The 25386-nt window shown below is 45.5% G+C and overlaps 1 protein-coding gene and 1 long non-coding RNA gene across 9 annotated transcripts in view; both read right to left on the reverse strand.

The window, feature by feature from the left end:
* EFCAB11 (EF-hand calcium binding domain 11) overlaps positions 1-25386 on the reverse strand; it is a 150457-nt gene that overhangs the window by 42009 nt on the left and 83062 nt on the right. The window lies entirely within an intron of this gene.
* On the reverse strand, positions 4550-20053 carry LOC132248810 (uncharacterized). The gene is made up of 2 exons (XR_009460242.1): positions 14530-20053; positions 4550-14186 (listed from the first exon to the last, which is right to left on the reverse strand). It is a non-coding gene; the product is annotated as an uncharacterized LOC132248810 (long non-coding RNA).

A 25386-nucleotide genomic window follows, 5' to 3' on the forward strand; every position in this document is an offset into this window, starting at 1 on the left:
AGGGCCAATGTTGTGCCCATTTCAAGAAGGGAAGGACAGAGGACCCAGAGAACTACAGGCCGATCAGTCTGACCTCAATCCCAGGAAAAAATCCTCAAAAAATTTCTCAAGGATTTCATATGCAATAAGCTACTAGAAGGCAAAATTCTGAACAACAGCCAGCATGGCTTTGTTGTGGGTAGGTCATGTCTGACTAACCTCATCTCCTTCTACGACCAGGTTACTTACCACCTGGATAAGGGAAATGGGATTGACATCATTAACTTGGACTTTAGGAAGGCCTTAGACTTGGTGTCCCATGAGGCCCTCAAGGTAAAACTAGGGGACTACGGGCTCAACAATTCAATGGTCAGATGGGTGGGTAACTGGCTGTGGGGTTGGACCCAGAGGGTACTAATAGACAGATGTGTCAACCTGGAGGAAGGTAGTTAGTGGGGTCCCCCAGGGTTCAGTATTTGGACCAGTGCTTTTCAACATCTTCATCAATGATCTGGATATGGGGGGGTGTCACGGTGCGGGGTCCTGCAGGAGGGCCATGATCTCAAGGCCCCCTTCCTGTGCCAAGTTGGCCCAAAGGGCACCCTCACTTCTCTCCTGCCATGTCTTTGATGGAGATTAAATATATGGGAGGCTGCCTTCCGTCCTCTTCGACACGGGTTGCTGTAATATCTGACCCCGTGGACTCCCGGACCCCTTGTGGGTCCCACTCTGCAATGGGTGCTTCAGGGGCACCCTAGCCTTATGGGCTATGTGTGGCTCCAACCACCCCTTTACCATGCCCCAAGCCTCGCAGCTGGAATAGACATTGTTTGGTCCAGGTCTACACCCTCTCTCTGGCACTCGGGCTCTCCGCGGCCCCGTCTCTCTCCGTGCCTTCTCTCTGGCACTTCTCAAAGCACTGCCCCCTTCTCTGGGCCTTCTCCATAATGCTGCCCCCTCTCCATAATGCCGCCCCCTCTCCAGGCCTTCTCTGTAATGCTGCCCCCTCTCCGTAATGCTGCACCCTCTCTGGGGCTGGGTTCAATGCACCTCAAATGCTGCGCCCTCACTAGCGCTGGGGTTCCCACACTGCTGTGGGTCCCCTATGAGGCCTCCTCCATCCCCTAATAGCCTCACCCAAACCACTGGTTACAAACAGCAACACAAACACAAGCCCTTCGGCTATAACTTAAATGGAAGCAGCCTGGCCATAACAACATTCCAGCCTACCGGGAAATACTCCATCCCGCTGCAGTGATAGACACTGCTCCTGCATTCAGGCTTCTCCGCTCTTCCATGAAAGAGAGCTCCTTCCTCCTGGGCTACTGGCAGGGAACTGCCTCTGGCCTCAGCCCCTAGGGTTTATAAGGGAGCCAGGCCCTGCCCCTTACAGTCAGCTGACCACTGGCAGGTGTGATCCCTTGCTAGCTCCAGGTGCCCTGGCAACCAACAGCTGTGCTCCTTATTCACTGCTAGGGCTCTTTCCCTAGCAGTTTCCCCTCTTTAGGAGCAGGGCACCTCAGTGCTCTGTGACAGGGTGAAAAGCACACTGGCAAAGTTTGCCGATGACACTAAGCTATGGGGAAGCATAGCCACATATCAGAGTAGGCTGATGATCCAGGTGGACCTCAACAGATTGGTTAGATGGGTGGACTGGAACCAGATGCTGTTCAACACTGAACACTGAGAAGTGTAAAGTGCTCCATCTGGAGAGGAAAAACCTGCAACAAACTTACAGGCTTGGTGGTGCTACGCTAGGTAGCACCATGTCTGAAAGGGACCTGGAGGGTCATAATTGACCATAAAATGAATATGAGCCTCCAGCGTGATGCTACAGTTAGCAGAGCAAACAATATGCTGGCATGCATCAACCGATGCATCTCAAGCAAAACTAAGGAAGTTATTCTTCCACTCTACTCTGCGTTGGTGAGGCCACAGCTGGAGTAGTGCATCCAGTTCTGGGTGCTACACTTCAAGAAGGATTTGGAGAAGCTTGAGAGAGTCCAGAAAAGAGCCACTTGTATGATTAGAGGCCTGAAGAGCAAGCCATATGAGGAAGGGCTGGCAAATATGGGACTGTTAAGCTAAGAAAAAAGAAGACTTCAGGGGGATTTGGTGGCAGCTTACAAATATATCAGGGGAGAGCGTTAGGGACTAGACGAACAACTATTCACCAATGCACCCCAGGGGAAAACCAAGAGCAATGGTTATAAACTCTTAGAACAAGGTTTCAGACTGGATATAAGGAAAAACTTCTTTGGAGTTCATGTAACCAGGCTCTGCAATAGACTCCAAGCAGGGGTGGTACAGACACTTACCCTGCAGATCTTCAAAAGGAGACTGGATGTACACCTTGCTGGGGTTATTTAACCCCAGTAGTCTTTCCTGCCCAGAGCAGGAGGGCTGGACCTGATGATCTTACAAGATCCTTTCCAGCCCTAAACTCTGTGAATCATAGAATCATAGAAAGAAGAACCAGAAGGGACCTGTAAGATCATCAAGTCTGTTCCCCTGCCACGGGCCCGAGGTACTTGGGCTCAGATGAGCTCAACAAGGTATTTGTCTAGCCTCTTCTTAAAAACCACCAGAGATGGTGACGGCACCACCTCTGCTGGAAGTATTTTAGAGATTCTAGTTACCCGTACATAAAATAAGTTTTTTCTTACGTCCAGCTGAAACTTTTCCTTGACTAGCTCGTGTCCATTGGTCCATGTCTTCCCAGGGGGGCGCTTCCTGAAAAGTTGTTCTCCTAGATCCTGGTGTTCTCTCTTGACATATTTGTAGGTGTCTATCAAGTCACCTCTGAGCCTTCTTTTGCTCAGGCTGAACAAACCCAAATCCTGAAGTCCTCATAAGGCCTGTCCCCCAGGCCGTTGATCAAGTGGGCCGCCCTTCTCTGCACCCTTTTGAGCTTGTCCACATCCTTCTTGAAGCGTGGTGGCCAGAACTGGACACAGTACTCCAGCTGTGGCCTCACCAATGCCATACAGAGTGGGGGAAGCATCTCTCTGGATCTGTTGGTGACTCATCTACTGATGCATGCCAGAGTTCTGTTTGCTCTGTTTGCGATTTCATCATACTTGTTGCTCATATTTATCCTATGGTCTAGCAGGAGGGTTGGACTAGATGATCTCCTGAGGTACCTTCCAACCCTAACTTTCTAAGATTCTATGAATATTACTGGGACAGACTAAGCCATCAGTTTTGAAGGAGAAATCTCATTTAATATGAACAAAGTATTCATGTTTAAAAACCAATTGTATTAATTGGAATTTTTGCTTAATAATTGATGACTTGAGTGGGACTATTATTGTTATTTACATGTCAGCTGCTTTGCAGATCAAGCTGAAAAATAAAGCCCACGTGCCACAGAGCTTACACTTTCAATACCTCGTTTTGCCTGTCTCTCTATTATGTGGTGTGTATAACAGATACTACAGAAAATAAACTGTTTTGTTAAAAGACTTGATTTGAGAGTCTGTTCTCTTTCAATTATTGATATTCCTGCATACATGAACATTAAAAGGAAAGATTTTTCCATCATTTGAGGTATCTGCTGAGGAAATCTAGAATTTAATTAAGTACATGAAGGAAAAAATAATTTAAAAATACTTCAATTTTTAAGGTGTTTTCCCCATGGCCAGATCCAAAAGTGCATGCACATGTGGTTTATAGCACTGCAAATCTTTTTGCAGCACTGCAAGCTGTATGCCTAGCACATTAAAACGTGCCCCACACTGCACATTTGCAGAGCAGGGGCAAAATTTGCTACTGGGAAATCCCAGTAGCAAAAAAATAAATGTCACAAAAAAAACCAACACACGCTACAGGAGCATGCGCCGGCAGACACGGAGGCTCAATCCTCCAGAGACATGGTCTATCAGCCAGCCAAAGCATCTCCCCTCTTTTAGTTCTGCCCCAGGAACTCTAGCATGCTGGGAGAAGAAGGGGAAGGGTGGTTTCCTTGAAGTGAGGCATTTTGCCCTGCACCGAAGTGCACATGCAGGGGCATAAGCAGCGGCAAAAAGTAGCAACACATATTTGTGCCGCTACTGTTTTTGCTCCTGAAAGCACATGTTCCTGCATGTGGGGACACATCCCATGGTTTTTATTTTTGTTTTGGGATAATAGCAACCATGTGTTTCTAGATAGTAGCAAGTGAGAAGAAACTCAGAATACTCGTTTGGAAAACTCTTTCAGACCTAAAAGGCTGAAAAAAGGACTATTTATAATTACACTGTTTTATATGTAATTGTTGCATTATAGAAAAAATAAAATCATCCTAGAAGAGATTTTAAAAGGGTTAAGCTTTAGGTCACCTGATTTTCAGTTAGAAGCTTCCGAAAAAAATTTCCATAAGATTGATTCTTGTCTTTTTTCTCCTCTTCGGCAACTGGATTCTATTATTCTAGAATCTGCTGAAGAATAAATGTCACATGAGGGTAGCAGAGCTGTGTAACACAGATTGCTTCCAAAGCTATACTGGGAAGAACAGATGGAACCCATATAAACTTTTCTTCAACATACAAAATTTGTGAGGATATACTTAAAAAAACCCCCAACAACACAGCAGCTTTTAATATTTATTATACAAAAATGTGCCAGTTAGCTAGACTACAAAATTGATAATATAATGGTATATTAATATACACTTCAGTCATCTGCCTAAATTATTATTAAACCTGCACAGATCATTACTTATGATTGAATACAGAACTGCCAAATAGAAGCATGAGTAGAGGTACGTATCCAAAAATACAGGCAGATACATTTTGGCAGTTTAAGAAAGAAATCCTTGTGGGTAGTTATAACTTTACATTCTGATTCATAAAAATTATTGGATTTAAGGGAAACTCTAATTATTAAATATATTATACTTTATGTGATCTATTGTTCTTAGAACAGCCAATTCATGTCTTTTTATTTTTGCTTGCTATAAAAGCCTTTGTGTGAAAGCACTGAAAGTAAATATTTTTCTTTTATCAATATAAAATGACAACTTTTTTTAAGATGCACAATGCCAGTATGTGCTGTGCCTCATAAAGGAGACACAGAAGATTTAATGTTCTTATAGAAGAATGCCATTTACTGTATGTGGTGATGAAGTCTACGGTTCTAGACTCCCACTATGGGGAAGTGCATGTTTTTAATTGTGACAACAGAGGGCCTAGAGGTTTGTGCTTGTTTCCTCATGAATGGAAACCTGGACCCATAGCTATCCTACGTCATTTGCACTGTTTAATTCATTAAATAAAAAAATCAGAGACAGAGGCGGCTGGAGAATTTACACTGTAAAAGGCAAAGCACTTACATTTCTCTATTCATTATATTTAAATTTCTTTTCAAGAATTGGTTCTGCAGATCCTCATTATGAGACATAATGGTAAGAAGTAACAGCAACCACAGGAAACCAGGATGAGGCAAAATCTTGAAGACTGCAAAACTATTCTGTATAATTTCTTGTGGACACTTTCATGTTTCCAGGCATGACACATTCCTTCAGAAACTATGGAAGCTGCTTTAGAATGTATGAACAGCTGTTCTTTAAATAAAACCTACACCTTTGTAATAGGATTGAAAACAGAGCCTAATCCGTTTGGATAGCCTCTAAGAGGAACCAATTTTTCCTTTAACATTATCTTTGAAGTAGGGGGTCTCCTGAATTTGAGGTGGTGGCCAGCTGATTTCACGAGGAGATCCCAGGGGTAGCTGCCATTTTTGCGGGCTGAGCATGGCACCCCCTCCATGCCTCTGATTGGCTGAGGGGCCCTAATAGTCCCACCCCTTTTTGCAGAATGCCTGATGGCCCTTGCAGCAACTTGAGACCGTTGCTCCTTGTTCTGTCACTCAGCTTATCAAATCCATCAGCTTGTTGTGTGTGTGGTGGATCACAGCCTGCCAGCCTTCAAATCATGACAGGAGCTCCATGAACGGGCATTGTTAGCCACAAACATCACTAGATCTTGAATGTTGCCTTGTCCTAAGAGACTGCAAAGCTTAAGCATGCACCATGTGCTAGGCGTGATTTGCAGCTCCTCATTCACAAACTGCTGGTAGTGCTGCATATGCTTGGTATGGTAGCAGACCACGTTGAACCACAAATTCCACCATGTGAGCACAGGCTCTGGTGGCAATGGCAAGCTGCCATGTGGGTGCCCACTGTGACTGGTGATGGACTTCTTATACCAGACCTTATGGTCTGGACAATACTTGAAGGAAGATACCAGGCTATCCACACTGGGGAACTGAGTGCACCAGATGTCACTTACTAAGGACAGAATGTGTGCATTGCAGGTGACATGAACAGCATTGGACAGCATTCCTTGGAGCACATCAGAGAAAGCATTGCACATGTACATAGTATTGTCAGACAGGAATGCTGAGATCTTGTTAAAGTCTATGCCATAGCTGACAATTACCTTCATGATGATTGAGACACAGTAGAAAAACTGACAGATCTGAGGTGGACTGGCTCAGTTTGAAATACAGCCAGGTCCCTAGCTCCCCGATACAAATAAAATGTGCAGTACATAGTCCTGAGGGTTGGTGGCTTCATCAGTCACAATGGAAGCGTCATACTTTGTCAAGGCAGCCTCTGTGAACTATACATGTGAAGCAATCATTGCAGGGAGATAATCTTGGTGAAGCTGTTGGCATGTGGAAAACTAGCAGCATCTGGCATGTTTTGGTTCAGGTAGCTCCTTAACTTCAGGTGATCAAGTATCTCCAGCAGGATGTTTGCTGCTACAAAAGCCTCCACAAGGAAAAATGTCACCTCTTGCCTTGCCAAGCTCCTTTCTATGGTCCTTTTAAACAGGGAGGACATGATTGCTTGTTTCTTGCTTTGACCTTCAGCCTCTGCAACATCCTTCCACCTCATGTGTGCCTTGGACTCTAATTGCCGATCTATGCTGATTTTCCTTGAGACATCCAGAGTTACACTGCAGGAGGTACAGCAAAGTCTGCCTCCATCTGTGTGCGAGGTCCCTGTTGGATACTATCTTACATGGTCCAGGACTGAAACATATTTGGCTGTCTTAGAGGATTTCTTCTCAGTGGGCAAACTGAAGAATCTGTCTTAGGCAGCAGCATGCTGTAGCAGCATCCCTGTGGGCACTTTAAAAGCTGGTGCCAAAACCCTTGCACTACCCTGGACTGGCTCCTGGACTGAGTTTACACCACAAGCTTAGCCTCTGATTTTCTCCCTCTCCTCCCACTCTCTCCCTCCATGCTTCAGGACTCCAGGGCTTCCTGCCCTTTTCTGTTCTTGCAGCTTTTTTTTCCCCTTCAGCAAGCCCACTAAAAGTGCAGAGAGAAGCCTGCCCAAAATCATAATTTCTGTGAAAATCACATGATTGCTATTTTGGTAGGTCCCTACTTATTAGCTTCAAAGAGTGTAGGGAAAGGACAAAAAACCCAAACAGACAAAGGAATTGCCATACCAAATCAAAAAAATGGTCTGTCACACCTAATACCAAGTCTCTGACAGCCTTCTCTTGCAGATGCTTTATGGCAGTGGTTTTCAAACTTCCTACGATTATGGAGCCCTTTCGTAATACTTTTTCTGCTGAGGGACCCCTACCCCTATCCTAAAGACTGACACTGAGCTGGCAACCCAGCCCAGGAATGACAGCACGTTCCCCCCAGGCCCACTGGACCATTATTCCCAAACTCTCTGTGGAACTCCTGATGACCTATCATGAAATTCCAGGGTTGAAAACCACTGCTATATAGAAAGTGGCAAGAAATCCCATAATGGTAAGTAATGGAATAATTTGTCTGTAGAAGTTTTTTTCTAATGTTCATCAGTTTGTGGTTTCCTGACACCCCAAAGCATAATTTGCATTCCCTAATCTTTAAAAATGTATTTAATGCAATTTTGGATACTCTTACTGTTCACATACATTTTTAATTCTGTCTTGAATCCTACTGGACTTTCAGATTTACTGTTATCTCCAGACAATGAATTTCACAAGTTATGTTTTATGTAAGAGAAGCAATCCTAGTTCTACTTTTCAATTATACTGCATGGCCTCTTTGTTTTTATGTTATGAAAAAGGAAAATACATATTCTTTTTTCTCCCTCGCAATCATATCATTTATTCATCTCCTTTCCAAATTAAATGAATCTTTACAATTTCTCCTACCATGGAAGTTTGTCCTCATCTCTAATCACTTTTGTTCATCACTGGAATTTTTTGATTTCTGGATCTGGCTCTTTGCAATAGAGTGACTACAGAACACCCCAAAGGGAGGCAATATTATCGGTTTATAGAGGCAATATAAAGATTTCAAAACTGACTTTTTCCCTTTTTTACCTGTACATCTCTGTTTCTAATTTACACATAAATTACATTTTTAGAATGATATTCTTTTTTAGAATTATGTTTTTCTCAGTGACAGGAAATACTTAAACGATGACCATATACAACTTTTTACTTCAGGCTACAGGACTGCAGATAAAACTATACAATGATAAAAACAAAACAAAGACAAATGAAGGTAGGCAGTTAAGTAACATCTATTGTCATGTTCCTGGTATAAAGAACAAATTCTTTATAATAAAGTATGTAAGTGCTCTGAACACCAGCTGTTAAATTCCTTTTCTCAAAGGAAATCATGTACAACTGAAAATGTACTGTATATCACTGAACAGAAATTGTGTCCTTTCACCTAAAAAACTCAGTTACTCATTTAATAACCAATTCTGCAGTCCTTCTGGAGTCAGAATGGTAAGATGAAAAAGATAGCTAATTAAATGCTGGTGTGGTCTAGAACTAGATTGCAACTCAGGAGACCTATGCTTAATACTTGGTCCTGCCATTAACTTCATATTTAATCCTGGGCAGGTCACTTAATTTACTCTTAGCATCAGTTTCCCATTCCCGTACTTCTCTACTTATACAAGTTTATGAGGCTATGAAGCACTCAGATACCTGCTGGATGAGAGACATAAAAATATCTAAACAAACATTTCAATAATGTTCATCAACAAGGTAATCTACATAGGTTCTTATAACACTCTAACAATAGCCTACTGCAGCATTTCCCAAATTTTGGGTCGCGACCCCAAATGAGGTCACAACATCAGTAGATGGGGTTGTGATAAACATGCCCCCTGAGATTTCTGTGCCCACAGAGGGGTGCAGGGCTGCAGCTGGGCTGAACCAGCTCTGGGCAGGAGCTGCCTCTGCAGCCCAGTAGGTAGGACCCATTGTGGGAAGGAGTGCTGCACCACCATGGCTACTAAGGTAAGACATGGCAGTGGCAATGGTGCAGAGTTGTGCCCATGCTGCTGCTTGGGGAGCAGGGGCACCTCAGCTTGGCAGCCATGGTGGCATAGTGTGGCATAGCACTTCCTCCCTCCTGTGCCGGGTCCTGCCCACTGGGCCATGGAGCCCCCAGGCGGAGGGTAGCAGGTGGGGAGCCCCAAGCCTGTAGTGGGCAGCCTGCATCCTTCTCCCCCAAGGGCTCTGCTCTGGCAGTGCTGTGGGCCTTGGCCCTGGGGCATCAGGGTGAGCAGGGAGCTGCAAAGTGGGGGGAGTGAGGGGCATCAGCAGGGCCAGGGGCCTATGGGTGGGGAGTGAGGGGCACCTGAGTTTGTGGGGGGGCTTCAGGTTGGGAGTGAAGGGTTATGCAGAGGAAATGGGGTCATAAATGGGGTCACACTGAGGGAAAGTTTAGGAAGCACTGTCCTACTGTCTCCAAGAAATGAGTAAAATGTCAATTGACCAGAGGTCTGATTTTCCTCCTTAAACCATTTATTTATAAGAAGGGGTTAAAGTTTGCAGCTAAGGTTTGTTTCATACTCCTCTTTGACGTCTTTACTTCTTTACTCTCCTCTTCTTTTCTGCTTTTTTTTTTAACTGCAACTGCAGAAAAGCTAAGGTGAAGATGAGAGTTTCACATTTTTTTCTGATGAAACCAAGACTAAGGTCATCCCTGTCTCCTCTGGTTATGATTTCCAAACCCTTTCCCCTTTTAATGAAGAAGCCCAGTGTCTTCAGTTTCATCATCCTTGAGGCATATAGATGTGGAGGAAAATCATCAGTAAAATCAGAGAAGCATTGTCTTCAATATCCTGGGCCAATTCCATAGAAGACCTTTAAAGTGAACATTGCAACACTGAATTTGATCTTACATATCAGTTAAATCAGTGCTAGATGCAGAACATCAAAGTGATGAGCTCTCAGAAACTGCTGCTCTGGAGAGAGTTTGCTCCACAGTGTACTAAGAAGCTTTTGTAAAATATTGGAAAGCTGATATCTACATATAACAAGTTTCAATATTCTTTTAGGTCAGGAAAGCAGGATATGCTGTGGTATAACCATGTGTAATAACATAGAATAGTATTCTATCTATTGGTATATGAAAAAGTTGTGTGCTTTGTTTTATTGCCAAAAACTATTTTGGGTAAATATGTTTCACCCAGCAACAGATAGGAGTCCAAGGGAACCCTAGGTTGTCTAGCAGATAGTTTGAAAGAAGACCTCTTTGAATGGACAGCAAAGTAATACAATGTCATGTCAACCAGGCCATGGACAGTAATTTAAGTTACCATATGCAGGCTGGGGTCACACCAGGTATCTGTTGCAGTCCAAGTCATCAGGCTGAGGGTTGAGGCGGGACCGTGGTCAAGGCAGATGACAGATCAGAGCCAGGAAGTCCAGATAGTGCAGGGACAGGGGCAGGGCTGGAGTCAGGCAGGGGCAAAGTAGAGGTCAAAGAAGCACATACAGGAGCGATAGTAATGAGACACATCCCATAGGAATAGGAGGAGTTTTATAGTCCCCCCATCAGGGACCTGCAGTTCCGATATGTAATTGACCATGCCGTTCACCAGTGCATCTGGTTCATACGGGTTTTTCAGATGTCGCCGTTGCTTGAGGAAAAGATGGCTTACTATCGAGTTGGATTCCAGAGGGTCCTCAGGGGTTCCCACCTGTCATGTCTGTGCTGTAATAAATGTATTTAGTAAGGAGGAAGATGTATGTTCTGTCCTTCTTGGTCCCCTCCTTCAATCCTCTTGTCAGTCTTCCCGTTTTTGGGCTCTGCCTCCCCTACATCCCACCTAACACCAACCAACGATGCTGAATCCCATTCTTCTGGGTTTGGTCATGGTACTGGTACATGTGTCTTGGCTTTCTGAATCAGTATAAACATATACAGACGTCAATTCACCTCACTCTGCTTAGGCCATAGTGGGACTGGCCTAGCCTCTTCCTGTCCCCGGGTTACCTTGTCTCCCAGCGCCGGTTCCACTTTCTTTGGCATGTAGTCACTGTGGTGTAGACAGCTGTCTCTCCTTCTCTCCACAGGTCCCTGGTGGGTCCAATCCAATCGGGAGATGTCAGGAGTCCACGGCTCCACTTCAGGTGAGTAATATAGCTCTTCTGGGCTTGAATTATCTCCAAAAGCCCCTTCCTGGGGCTGCTACCACTTTCCCTCAGTGAGGTTTGGCTCTGCTCTCGGCTGCTTGTTGCCCTGGCAAAATATGGTTGCCAGGGGGAACCCACTTCCGGTTCCCTCTGCCTCTTGTCCATTGGGGTTCTTATTCCCTTTCCAATGGGCCAGCCGGTGAATTGGCGCCAGTATGCGGCCATAAAACATGCCCACGCTGGTACAGAAGCCGGTCCCGGCTCCTCCCAGGTCAGCTGCTTTTTTTTTCTTCCGGCGTTGTGTTCTTTCTGGCCGCAGCTCCGTGCCCACTGCTCCTTCAGTTCAGTGCAGCTTTGTACTGGCTCTGCTTGACTTACCCCCAGGTAAATTCTCTTCTGGAGTTCTATTTTTGTCACACCATAGGTTCCTGCTGTTCACTTGGCTCCTTCTCAGTGTCCTCATGGGAGGGAACAGGCTTGGCTGGGGCTGGTATCTGACCAGCTCCCTTGTGGTGTTGCAGATTTGACCCTGCCTGCTGGCCCAGCCACTGTGGCCACATCCAGAGGAGCAGAGATGCGCGTTATGTGCCACACACCACACATGCAGGCAAATTACCACACATCATGCATACAGGCATGCCTCATACTGATACCTTTCAGTGTAGGCGGGGCTGACCCCAGGAGGTCCCATGGTAAAAAGAAAACCATGGCAAAAAAAGCAAGGCAGCGCATGTGGCAGCAGCATGTGCCAACCAAAACTGGAGCCTGGCCAGCTGAAGCCACATTCTGGCTATGGGCCAGGCTCCCAGCTGTAGGAGTGCTGAGGCTGCAGCTCTCTAAGGCCCCCAGAACCCCAGGTAAGGCTGCTGGGGCCAGCAAAGTTGCTGGACACAGCCTCCCCTACCCCACCTGGGGTAAACTGTCATGCACCAGAGCGAAAAGACTTCTCACCTAGGTTTCAAATTAAGTTTTAAAAGAGTTCTTATCTGATTTCACCTGCAGATGGGCTGGTCAGCAGGAATGGTAGACTGTAGTTCAAGGTCAAAGAGCAAAGGGCGATTGTACATGACAAAAATTGCCTTTTTGCGATTTAACTGCGTTATAGCTTATATGTATGGGGTATTTTGATGATTTAAATGTCTTCTTTGCTATTCAAAGTAAAACAGATCCCACGTATTTTACTTTGGATTGCCACAAATTAAACTCATGCATCCATGGATCTGTCACATGAAAACAGAAATTCACTCAATGATGTGTAATGAGCCCCTTCGTCTACCAGATGCCACTGCAATTTTTGTGTAGTAAGCCCCTTTGCCCACCAGATGTCACTTCAAATTGCAGATAGGAAAGAAAGGATACCTACAATTTTTAGGTACTTGGGTGTAATGTGTTTTTTCGGACACCTGGTGTTGCATGCCAAGTGTTGCGGCCCATCCAGCCCAACATGAATTAATCTTCTGCTCACCCACACAGACACCTGTGGTGTCCCCCCACTCCCGGCCATGCCCTGGCCAGGGTGACAATGGCACTGTCACCCCATAATCTGTCCCTGGTTCCATCTAGAAATGAAGAACCACTTGGGAGCCAAAAGGGGGTGCCCTGGACTGCTTTCATTTGCCCTTTAGTCAGACAGAGCAAATAGTGCCTGCCCTCTCACAGCACTGACTGCAGCCCATAGCCTCCACACTTCATAATTTTTTTCCTTGTGCTGGCTGCCATGCCAGTCGCAACTGCACAAGCTCACCCCACAGTGAAACCCATGGCAACAGGCAGCCCTTAATGAGAACAGCGCTGTCACCCCATAATCTCTCCCTGATTCCTGGTCATTCTTCAGGAATGAAGAACTAGTTGGGAGCCTAAAGGGGGTGCCCTGGACTGCTGTCATTTGCCCTTCAGAGCAAATGGAGCCTGCCTTCCCACAGCATTATGCTTCATAATTTTTTCCCCTTGTGCTGGCTGCCATGCCAGTCACAATTTACAAGCTCACCCCACAGTCAGAGCCATGGGTACTCCTGCAATGGCAGCAGGTAATCCTTACTGACAATGTCACCATCACTAAGGTTACCGTATTTCTAATTCTAAAAAAGAGGTGCCCTGGCCCTGCCCATTCCATTGCCCCTCACTGCCAAGCCACAGCCCATCCGAGTCCTGCTGCTACCCCTCACTCCCAACCCGGGGACCCCTGGCCCTGCCAGTGCCCCTCACTCCCAACCATCAGTACCCAGCCCCGTGTTATGCTGGTACCAACTGGGGATTTACTGGTAATTTTGCAAACAGCTGTTGATTTGCAATGATGAGAACAAAGCCAGGAAGCCTGGTTTGATGACCTCCTAATGGCCCACATTGAAAGGAAAGAAAATAGAAAAGTGTATTATGGAATACAGAAAATAGAAAAGTGTACAATGGAATTAACTTTTACTGATATATTAAGCATAATTTACATAAATTACCAAACGTCACAGCATTTACAAGGTAACCGTGATCAATACTCTTTAACTTTTAAAACCTCAAGCAATAATCAACAGGTTTTATTACAGCAACTTTATAATCAATAACCACAGGCATTGAATGTTTAAAATGACAAAAAAAGAAATAATCATTAACCACATTTCTGAGCTGAACTGTCCTTCTCTCTCTCATTCTTGTGAATGCCTCCTGCCACATTGGCCAGATGACACTTGGGCAGACACAATATGTCTGTCTTGCAATCTTCCGCAAGCATACCCTGCAGGTAGTGATGGTGCTGACAATCCTATCTGTCCGGACATCGTTAACATGCTTCCTATCCAGTCTGTGTTTTTTTCAGTGGTGGCGGTGTAACGAACACTGCTGAAAATCAAGGAATTTGGGAGACTGAGCCTTTGTTGAGAGCTCTGTGCTCAGCAAATCAGGTGAGTGGATAACAAGCAGTTGGGAAAAATGACTGAGAAGGGCTTTCCTGCCTGTTCAAGTTGTTGGACTGCAGGCCCTGAGCGGCTGCAAACAATTGCCCAGGAGAGCCTCCCTGCTGTGTGTTGCCCTGCACCTCCCTGAATTGCCTAACTTGCCAAGTCTTTAAAGCAGTGTCTGATGCCAAAACAATCCCTCTCCCCCTTCACCACACAGCTCAGCCTAATCACAGGTGTCAGTTCAAATGGCAGTTGAGTTAAAAGTTCCCCAGGGCTTCACATACCAGTTGTGGAGGATGCTGTCCCTGGTCTCTCCTCTTTGGCGACTCTTCAAGGGCCAGTACTAGTGAACTGCCATTGCCTTCTTCACTTGAGGGAACAGGACCCATGGCTGGCGAGGTCTCAGGAGAGGAGGATGGGTCGGAGACTTCTGATCATCTCACTGCTTGGTGCTCAAGTACCTCCATTAGTGGTTGGAGATACCAATAATTCAGCATGTTATGCACAGGGGTTCTGGTTGAGCTCTTTAATACATTCATAGAGTGTAAGGCTGAAAGGGACCTTGGAAGATCACAGGGTCCAGCCCCCTGCACCAAGCAGAAAAGATAACTGGGGGTCAGGTGACCCCAGCAAGGTGGCTGTATAGTCTCATCTTGAAGATTTCCAGGTTAGGTGATCACACCACCTCTGGAGGGAGCTAATTCCACAGTCTGGACACCCTGACTGTGCCTTGGTGAACAGTTGCTCACCAACCCCTTGATGTACTCCCCTAGTGTAGCAGTAAGCTGCTACCAGGTCCCCTGTCAGCCTTCTTTTCCGCAGGCTGAAAAGTCCCAGATCCCACAGCCTTTCCTCGTATGGCTTGCCTTTTAAGACTCTGATCAAATGGATGGCTCTTCTTTGAGAGAAGAGCCACCCAAATCCAAGAGCTTGTCCAAATCCTTTTTAAAGTGCGGTGCCCAGAACTGGACACAGTACTCCAGCTGCAGTCTCACCAGTGCTGAGTAGAGCAGAAGAATCACCTCCTTCTTTTTGCTGGAGATGCATCAATTGATGCATGACAGAGTATTTTTTGACGTACTGGCTACAGCATTGCACTGCTGGCTCATATTCATACTATGGTCTATTATTATCCCCAGGTCCCTTTCATTCGTGGTGCTAGTCAGTTTGGTGCCGCCAAGCCTGTAGGTGTATTCGGGGATGCTCATCCCGAGGTGGAGCACTTTATATTTCTTGACGTTCAACTTCATTAGGTTCCAATCTGCCCAACTTGCTAGCCTGTCTAGGCCCACCTTTAACTGTAGCCTATCTTCAAGCACGCTTCCCCATAACTTGGTGTCATTAGCAAACTTGGCCAGTGAGCTCTTCACCCCCACATCCAAATCATTAATAAAGATGCTGAAAAGTAGTGGACTGAGTACCGACCCCTGTGGGACACCATTGCCCACTTCTCACCAGGATGACACAGATCCATTCACTATGACTCTCTAGGTTCTATCCTGCAGCCAATTTCTCACCCACCTAACTGTCTCGGCGTTAAGCCCACAATCCTCCCATTTTCTTGCAAGGACATCGTGGATCAAAGGCCTTTTGGAAATCTAGGTATACAATGTCAACCTGCTCTCTCATGTCCAGGTGGCTAGTTACCTGGTCATAGAAGGAGATGAGGTTGGTAAGGCGAGACCTGCCCACAATGAAGCTGGCTGTAATCGAGAATCTTACCCTTTGCAAGCTTATCGCAGATAGACTCCTTGATGAAATTTTCTAGGATTTTCCCTAGGAAGTTAGGCTGACTGGCCTATAGTTACCCAAGTCCTCCCTCCTGCCCTCCTTGTGGACGGGCAGAACGTTGGCCATCTTCCAGGCCTCAGGGACTTCTCCACAGTGCCACAAGTTGTGGAAGAATTTCACCAGGGGTTCTGCAATGACTTCGGCCAGCTCCTTCACCACTCTCGGATGAAGATCATCTGGTCCTGCTGACTTGTATACATCTACTTTTATTAATTGGTCAGACACCAATTCTACGGCAATAGTAAGAAGGCGATTATTCCTATTGTGTTCATCCTCTACTCTACCTGGAGTGATTTTCCCCTTGGTCCGGTGAAAGACTGAGGCAAAGTAGTCATTCAGGAGTTCAGCTTTCTCCTGGGTACCAGTAACCAGCTCTCCTGAGTTGCTGAGCAATGGCCCTACACTCCCATTTGTTTTCCTCCTGTTTCCTACGTATCTAAAGAAGGACTTCTTGTTGATCTTGATTCCTGTTGCTAATCTAAGTTTGGTTGCCACTTATCTGTTCCTGCAAATGCGGACCCCATCATGTAATAGCCCTCCTTGGGGCCCTGAGCTTCCATTGTTTATAAGCCTCTTTCTTCTTTCTTAAGAGGACTGTGATTTCCCTGTTTAGCCAAGAGTTTGTGACTGTTTGACCTTGTCATCCCTTGGGGTGCTCTGGTGAACAGGTGTTCCCCCAGATCCGTGATGTACACCCCTTATATACTTATGGGCAGCCGCCAGGTTCCCCCTGAGCCTGCGCTTTTCCAGGCTGAAGAGTCCCATGGCTCTCAGCCTCTCTTATCACAGGGCCTGTTCTCCTGCCTGCTGATCATGTGCATGGCTTTCCTCTGGACTCTCTCAAGCTTTTACACATCCTTTTTAAATTATGGAGCCCAGAATTGGGTGCAGTACTCCAGCTGCAGCCTCACCAAGGCCGAGTACAGTGGGAGGATGACATCCTGGGATTTGCTTGAGAAGTATCTATGGATGCAAGCCAGAGTTTTGCTCACTTTACCAGCTGTGACATCACATTGGTGGCTCATATTCATTTTGTGGTCAATCATGACCCCTAAGTCCCTTTTGGCCATGGTGCTAGCAAGTGTAGCACTGCTGAGCTTATAAGCGTGCTGTGGTTTTTTTCCCCCCAAGGTGGAGTACCTTGCATTTTTCGGTGTTGAACGCCATCAGGTTTTCATCCGCCCATTTTCTGAGCCTATCTAGGTCGGCCTGGATCACTAGCCTATCATCAGGTGTGGACGCTTTACCCCAAAGTTTGGTGTCATAGGCGAAATTGGCCAGTCCATTTCTGACAGCACTGTCTACATCATTAATAAAAATGTTAAAGAGAATAGGCCCAAGGACAGAGCCTTGGGTGACCCCACTGGTCACAGCACACCACAATGATTTACTTTCATCTATTACCACTCTCTGGGTCCGACCTTGGAGCCAATTCCCCAGCCATCAGACTGTGATGTAGCCGAGGCCACAGTTGGCCAATTTTTCCATGAGCAGATCATGGGACACCAGATCGAAGGCTTTTTTAAAGTCAAGATATATGATGTTAATCTCTTCTCCCTTGTCCAAGTGATCTGTCACCTGGTCATAGATGGAGATGAGATTGGTCAGGCAAGACCTACCTGCAACAAACCCGTACTAGCTATCCCTCAGGATGTTGCCATCAGCCAGTTTGTCAAGAATGGTCTCTTTGATAATTTTTTCCAAGATCTTCCTAGGGATAGAGGTCAGGCTGATAGGCCTATAGTTCCCCGGATCTACTTTCCTCCCTTTCTTGAAGATAGGTACCACATTGGCCTTCTTCCAATCTTCGGGCACTTCACCTGAGTGCCATGAGTTCTTGAAGATCCGTACTAGTGGCTGAGCTATGATGCCTGTCAGCTCCCAATGACTGACAATATGAATGAATGACATATAGACTGAATGAATGAATGAATGCTGACATAAATGACCCACTATTCATAAAGTAGGACCACTTAACATTCAAGTGAGCTAGCTCACACACTGGCTGCCACAGATGACAGCAGACCGTCAGGGATGACACCAGCCAGCATGTCCACCAGGTCCATGCTACATCTCTGTGAAGTCCAGACGCATCATGATTACCAAGGAAACCCCTGGGTCTAGGCCCCCTTGCCCATTAATCCCACTCTGGCACAAAATCAATAGTTACTTCTCCTCTTTGAGTGCTTTCATTTGTCATTTATACTAGCATGCGGTTCTCCGATTCCACACACAGCTGCAGGCATTGCAACCACTCTGGCCAGTGTTAACCCCCACCCCTACTTTGACCAGGTCATACGTAAGTCAGACTTCAGACTTCTGCCTGGGCCAATGCCAGGGAAGGGGCATGTGTGGTCCTGGATGCTTGGGGTGGGGGAGGTCAGGCAGGGGTCTCTGCTACTGGTGTCTGGGTCAATGGGACACAGCATCTGGATCACTGTGGTTGGCAAAGGTTTATTAAGTCTTTGCAGAAACCAGGGGCCAATTAAGGGGAACCATGGCATGGGGGGGTCACTCTGGCCACAGACATGCGGAGGTGTGCGGCATGGCTGCAGGTGACACAGTTGGCTCCACTCCTGCCCACGCCCTGCCATTTGCCTTTGGCTGCCAGCACCGGCCCCAGTACTATAGTATGGGGCAGCCCACGTGGGCAGAGGGTGTCAAACCTGGACCCCTCCCCCACCATAGTAGTGCACTCCTGGCCTGCTGGAACTGGGGTGTTCCTTGGTCACAGACAATGTGGGTATGGGAACAGGTTCAGCCATCTCACTACCAGTGACCACCCGGAAAGAGGCAAGCCTAATGGAACTCGCAGGAGGTGCAACAGGTGGTAAGTATACCACTGAGGGAGTGTGCCTGGGCACATGTTAACATGTTATTATTTAGTGGTAACTTGCGCCTATCTTATAACTGTCTTTCAGAAAACTCATGCACAGTGGACACATGATTCCAGACCCTTCCCCCGGGATATTATGCTGCCCAGGTGATAAATAGGTATTGAAATCTCCCACAGGGGATTTTGTAGCCTGTAGGAGGAGGCCAGGAAGATGGTTTTGGGAGCACAGGGCAAAACCTATCTTTTCTTTCCCCCTGCAGAACAATAAGACATCAAAATTGTGATGCTGTCATTGTGCACTGCAGTTGTTGTTTTTTTGATTGTTAATTTAGATTTGTTTTTTATTTATTTGTTTTGTTGTTGTTTTTTAATTAAGGCTGTATATTTTTAATGGATTTTTAAATAAAAGGTTGTAATTTATAAAGTTCCTTCCGGATGTGGTGTGTTTTTTTCACAAGTAGATTACCAAACATGCCAGCAGTTTGTGCACACTGGGCCCAGGGAAAACAGCAGCTAGGCCAACCTGGGGGTGTACCACAGTGGCATATCCATGGATGCTGGTTAGCAGGTGGGGGGGGGCAGGGGGGGCGGGGGGAGACGTGACCATGCCAGAGCCCTGGGAGTGGGTGGAGCCACTGGTAGTAGCAGGGACTGGAGGGGCTAGGGGGAATTTTGGGGTGGCGGTTGTCCCCACCAAGCCCCAGTTTTCATGGAGACCAGCTCAGATGCACTAGCAGGGTGCAGAACTGCTCTGCAGAAGGCCTGGAATCCTGTGGTAGTGACATCATGGCCTGGGGCATGGCGGGCTGCAGATTGCAGCTCTACCCCAGCTATGGACTATGTTGTCTCTGCCACAAGATGCCAGGCTGCCTGCAATGCAGCTCCACACCATGCTGCATGCACTGACAGCAGGGCTGGTGCTAAGGGGAGAGGTTCGGGGGGTCAAGGCCACCCCAAAATTGCACGTAGCTGCGTGCACAGCCAGCACATGGCCTGGTCTCCAGGGAAACCCTGGGGCTGTACTAGCACAGTGCAGCTGCTGCTGTGGTCTCCATGGAAATCATCCACAGCCACATGGACAGGGGCTGCTGGGAAATTTAGTCTGGCTGCAAAGAAAAGAACATGGAGGGACAGACCCCAAACTACACCCTCTCCCCCCCCCATACTGGAAACAGACTGGCCTTATATGGTGGTGGTTTCTGTCCATCCACTGCTGCCTATGGTGGTGATCCTTCCCCCCATTTGCCCCCCCCCCACATGCACCCCTCACATGCACACATTCCAGCAACAACCAGATACCCAAGAGGTGCAGCAGCAGGTGCAACACATGGTAAGTTTGTCATTAAGGGGTGTGTCTTTGGCACGTTAATATGTTAATATTTCAGGATAACTTGTGTCTTTCTTATATTTGCCTTCCAGAAAACCTATGCATGGTTGAGGCATCCTCACAGACCCCTCCCCTGGGCTACACTGCATCCTGGGTGATTTATAGGTATTCACAGATATAAGACTTGGAGAAATCTCCCATGGGAGTTTTTATAGCCTGTAAGAGAAAGGTGAAGGTGGTGGTTTTAGGAGTATAAGGCAAAACCTGCCTTCTTTTTTCTTCTGCAGGGCTATTAGAAGAGCTGACATTGAACAGAGTTGAAGAAACAAGATCAGAGATAATCGAAAAATACAAGGATAATAGTAGATTGTGGGCTTAACTGCAAGACAGTTATGTGGGTAGGAAGCTGGCTAGAGGGTAGGACCCAGGTAGTTCTACTGAACGGATCTGTGTTGTCTTGGCAAGAAGTGGCCAGTGGTGTCCCTCAGGGGTCAGTGCTTGGTCTAATGTTTTTTAACATCTTCGTCAATGATTTGGATGTTGGGGGTCACTGGCCAAGTTCATGGATGACACCAAGTTATGGGGAAGCGTGATCACACTTGAAGATAGACTGCAGATACAGGCAGACCTTGAGAGGCTGGCAGAAGTTGGGCAGATCGGAACCAAATGAGGTTTAACACTGAGAAGTGTAAAGTGGTCCACCTGGGGATGAACAATCATTTGCACAACTACAGGCTCGGCAATGCCAATCTGACTACCACTACGAATGAAAGAGACCTGGGGGTAAGAATTGGCCACAGTATGAACATGAGCCAGCAGTGTGACATTGTAGCCAGCAGGGCAAATAATACTCTGGTGTGCATTAATCGATGCATCTCCAGCAAAACCAAGGAAATGATTCTGCCACTCTACTTGGCATTGGTGAGATCACAGATAGAGTACTGCATCCAGTACTGGGCACTGCACTTCAACAAGGATGTGGAAAAGCTCAAGACAGTCCAGACAAGGGCCCCCTGTATGACCAGAAACTTGCATGGCAAGCCATACGAGGTAAGGCTGAGGGACCTGGGACTCTTCAGCCTGAAGAAGAGAAGGCTGAGAGGGGAGTTGATAGCGGCTTATTGATACATCAAGGGCGTACATCAAGGGTTTGGTGAACAGCTTTTCACCAGGGCACCCAGGGGGAAAACCAGGAGCAATGGTCACAAACTCCTGGAAGACCATTTCAGGCTCAACATTAGGAAAAACTTTTTCACAGCCTGAGTTTCCAGACTGTGGAATAAGCTCCCTCCAGAGGTGGTGCAATTGCCTACCTTGGAGATCTTCAAGAGGAGACTGGACAGTCACCTTGCTGGGGTCACTTGACCCCAACTGTCTTTCCTGTTTGGTGCAGGGGGGCTAGACCCAATGATCCTGTGAGGTCCCTTCCAGCCTACATTCTATGAGTTCTATGACTTTATGAATAGAAATAGAATAGAATAGTAGAGTAATAGAACAGAATAGAATAAAATGTAAAAGATAACAAATAACAGAAAAGTATAGGCTAGGTGGTGTGAAAGTTTAATCTTATTTATGTATCTTGGCTGTTTATTTATTTACTTACCTATTTATTTGTAGTTATTTATTCATTTTAAAATAAGACAAAAAGAGTATATTTTATATTTTATGCTGTGTTTATTTTTGTACTGCTCTTTATATTTTTATACTGTGTAAACATTTTTTAAATGCAAATAAAGGTTTTCATTTATAAAGTTCCTTCTGGATGTGGAGTTTTTTTTTCACAAGGCACAGGCGGTACCCATTCCAGGGCCATGGGTGTGGGATGACCATGCAGGCGATCATGTCTTGGCATGGGGCTCCTTGTGGGCGGCCATGGCTTCAGGGGGTTGCATTTCAGGAGTGAGGGGATTACTGGTTTGCTCGTGTCCCCTACTGTAATTGAGTACCAAAGAGATCAGCGGGGTAGACCGTTATGTGGCTCCCACTGCTGTAATTTACTGTGAATTGTGCACTGGGCTTAATTTGATTTAAAGACTGCCACCTGTAAACAATGATGTATTGAGTTAAAACTAATCATTTACATTTTAATAAACCTATTTAATTTAGTGAGGATTAAACCCGGTCAGATGTAGAAGTGCCCAAAGATTCCAAGGTGAACCCAGATTTTTATATTCCACTGCCTTGGTCAATATCAAAATATATAAGGTCAATTTTTAAAAAATGTTCCTAATAGGTTCTACTCTAATTAATATTCATAAATCTACTTCCCCCCCACTCCATTTAAGCTATATCTTGTCCTAAACTAGATCTAACCTGCATAAAACCACTAAATGTACACTAAGCAACCTTTAGCCTACTTTTTTTGACCTGTCTTATTTACAGTTTCTAAAATTATTCTCACCCCTGGCATTCTCTCATTTGCTCATTTCCTTTGCTTCTTCTTTGCTTACCTAAATTCTGGTCAAGTGAATGCAAGCAAATTTTATAGCATACCATATTACTTTTAAGCAGCTTTGGGCCTACTGTAGTCTGAAATTGTGACAAGCTAAACCACTGGGAGGGAGGGAAGCAGTGCATATCACATTCTCTATGGACATTTCTGAAGGATTGGAACTATATGAAAAGAAGAATTACCACAGTTTGTCTGTGTATTACTGTTTCTCTTTTGTTTTCACTGGTTGCCAAAATGGGAGAGAATGATAGGGTCCTGTCCAACCACAGGCTGTCCATTTCTCAACCTTAAGAATCCTCAGACTATGGAGCCTCTGACTGACACTTTGCAAGGTAGCTACCCCTCAACTGTCACATGTGAATTAGAGGAGATGGACAATTAGAACTTCCAAAGCACACCTCAGACCTGACTACAATAACCAACTCTATCCACTCAGCATTTCTTGAGCTCAAGACTATCACATGTGTTAAAATAAGTGGTATTTTCTTGTGACGGAAACAGTAACATTTAAGATAATTTCAGGTTATTGCAATTTTAATTGAAGATAAAACTAATTTTAATGAAAAACAAATATTTTAATAATACCACATTGTGGGTGCTAAATCTTTTATGCTTCGTTATAAAGTTCCTTATATATGCTACCAAGGGAGATAAAACATAGAAAGCTCTTAAGTACAATGAAAAACAGAAAAGAGCATTTGATGTATTCACCTTTTACTAGACCCAGTGAAGAGATTACTTCACCATTTCAATGAAGAAATTACATTTTAATTCGTATTTTGTGGACATCTGACCCTAGTAATGGGAATTTGGGAGGGAAAAGCTTTGTTGACCATCATTCTCTAAAAAGTAATTTCCTTTACCGCATCTGCCCAACCTTGTCCATTAATGCAGAATGCAGAGTATTTAGTGTTTAGAAATTAGACTTTCAATTGTCACCAGTCCCACAAAACAAAATATCAAAGTAAGTCCTGAAAAGTGCTTAACTGTCTTTGAATCCTTATTAGTAATTATTCAAGACAAATATCAGGCATTTCTATTAGGTGGTATTTACCTTCAATCTATCCATTTTTATTTTATACAGGAAAGCATTACTTTTAATTTGCAGTTCCTCATATTTTAAATATGTGACCCAATGAAGCAATACATTTGTTCATAATGAATGGATTTTTCTATGTAGTTAAATTTTAATGACAGTGACATCACAATGTAGATATAACCTGATTAATGTGAACATGAACACTAAAACCAATTCAAATACTTTTAATGTCCCCAAAGAAAATAATGCTTTCATGTGCATAAAACACTTTTCATCTTGAGAATGACCTTCGATTTGATTAGCCAGTTTCCATAGTGTTCATGGATCTCTATAAGGTCAGCAGATCTGCAATCTAAACAAACCAAATCAAAACTATTTCCTGCAATGCATATCAATGCATTAGGACTGAACAAGTACCAGTGGACTGAAAAAGGGTCAATGTAGTGCTCCTCTTTAAGAAAGCAAAAATATGGACCCATGAAACTATGAAACTGAAGTTACTGAAGCATATCATAAGCATAGGCAGATTAACAGCTGGGCCCAGGCCCAGGAGACACTACTAATCAGGGGCCCTGGATCCTCATCAGCAGGGAAGTGAAAGCTGTGGTTTTTAACCATTTTTGTCTCCCTGTCCCTCAGCCAATCAGTGGCGGGGAGACGAAAATGGCACCAAGTTTAAAACCACAGCTTTAGCTTTCACTTCCCTGTGAGCTGTAAGTGATGTACTTCTACCAATGAAGCAGGGGGAGGTGGGGGCAGGACCGGGGCTTGGAATCCTGCACCGTGCCTCTGTGGGCAGGGGGTGGCACTGGGAGGGGTGGCTATGGGAGGCTAAGGTGAATTTGTGGGGGTTGGGGCATATCTGCACGGCCACACGTGACACAGCTAGGCAGCAGCTCCCTGTGGGTAAGTCTAATAGAGGGCAGGGGCATGGCAGAGAGAAGGGACATGGGGGTGCAGACTGAGGTTCCACAGTGAGGGAGGGAGTGAGGCAGGGGCTAGGGGCCTGGGGCCAGGAGTTAGAGCCACGGGTGGCTTGTGGAAGGGGGCAGTTGCAGCCTCAGGGGTCTGTCCTGGGTCAGGTGGTGTTTAGTATATCTATTAATTATTTGGATGCTGGGACAGAGAGACTCATGAGCAAATATGCACGCAACATGGAACTGGGAAGGACTGTGAACATGCTGGAGGACAGGAACACAGTTCAGAAGGATCTTGACAGTTTAGAAAGCTGAGCTGGAGCAAACAGCATGAAGTTCAGTGCTGATAAGTGCAAGGTGCTATACCTAAGGAATAACACAATAACATAAATAAAAAATGGGTAACACCTGGCTGGGTGGCAGCACTATGGAGAAGGATCTAGCAGTCTTGGTAGATAACAGACTTGACATGAGTCTGCAATGTGATGTAGCTGTACAAAAGGTGAATGTGGTTTTGGGATGCATGAATAAAAGCATTAAGTACAAGACACAAGAAGTGATAGTGCTTCTACTTGGCAATGGCTGGGCCTCATCTAGACTACTGTGTGAAGTTTTGGGGTCCACATTTTAAAAGGGACAGTGAGAAATTAGAGTGTGTCCAGAGGTAGGGGATAAAAATGATAAAGGGCTTGGCAAATCATACAAGGCAAATCATACAAGGAAAGGAAATCATACAGGGACCCTAATCAGGCAGGTCAGCCTGGGCTAAATACTTAGGC

The sequence above is a fragment of the Alligator mississippiensis genome, chromosome 2 (assembly GCF_030867095.1).
Source record: "Alligator mississippiensis isolate rAllMis1 chromosome 2, rAllMis1, whole genome shotgun sequence".
Taxonomy (NCBI): Eukaryota; Metazoa; Chordata; order Crocodylia; family Alligatoridae; genus Alligator; species Alligator mississippiensis.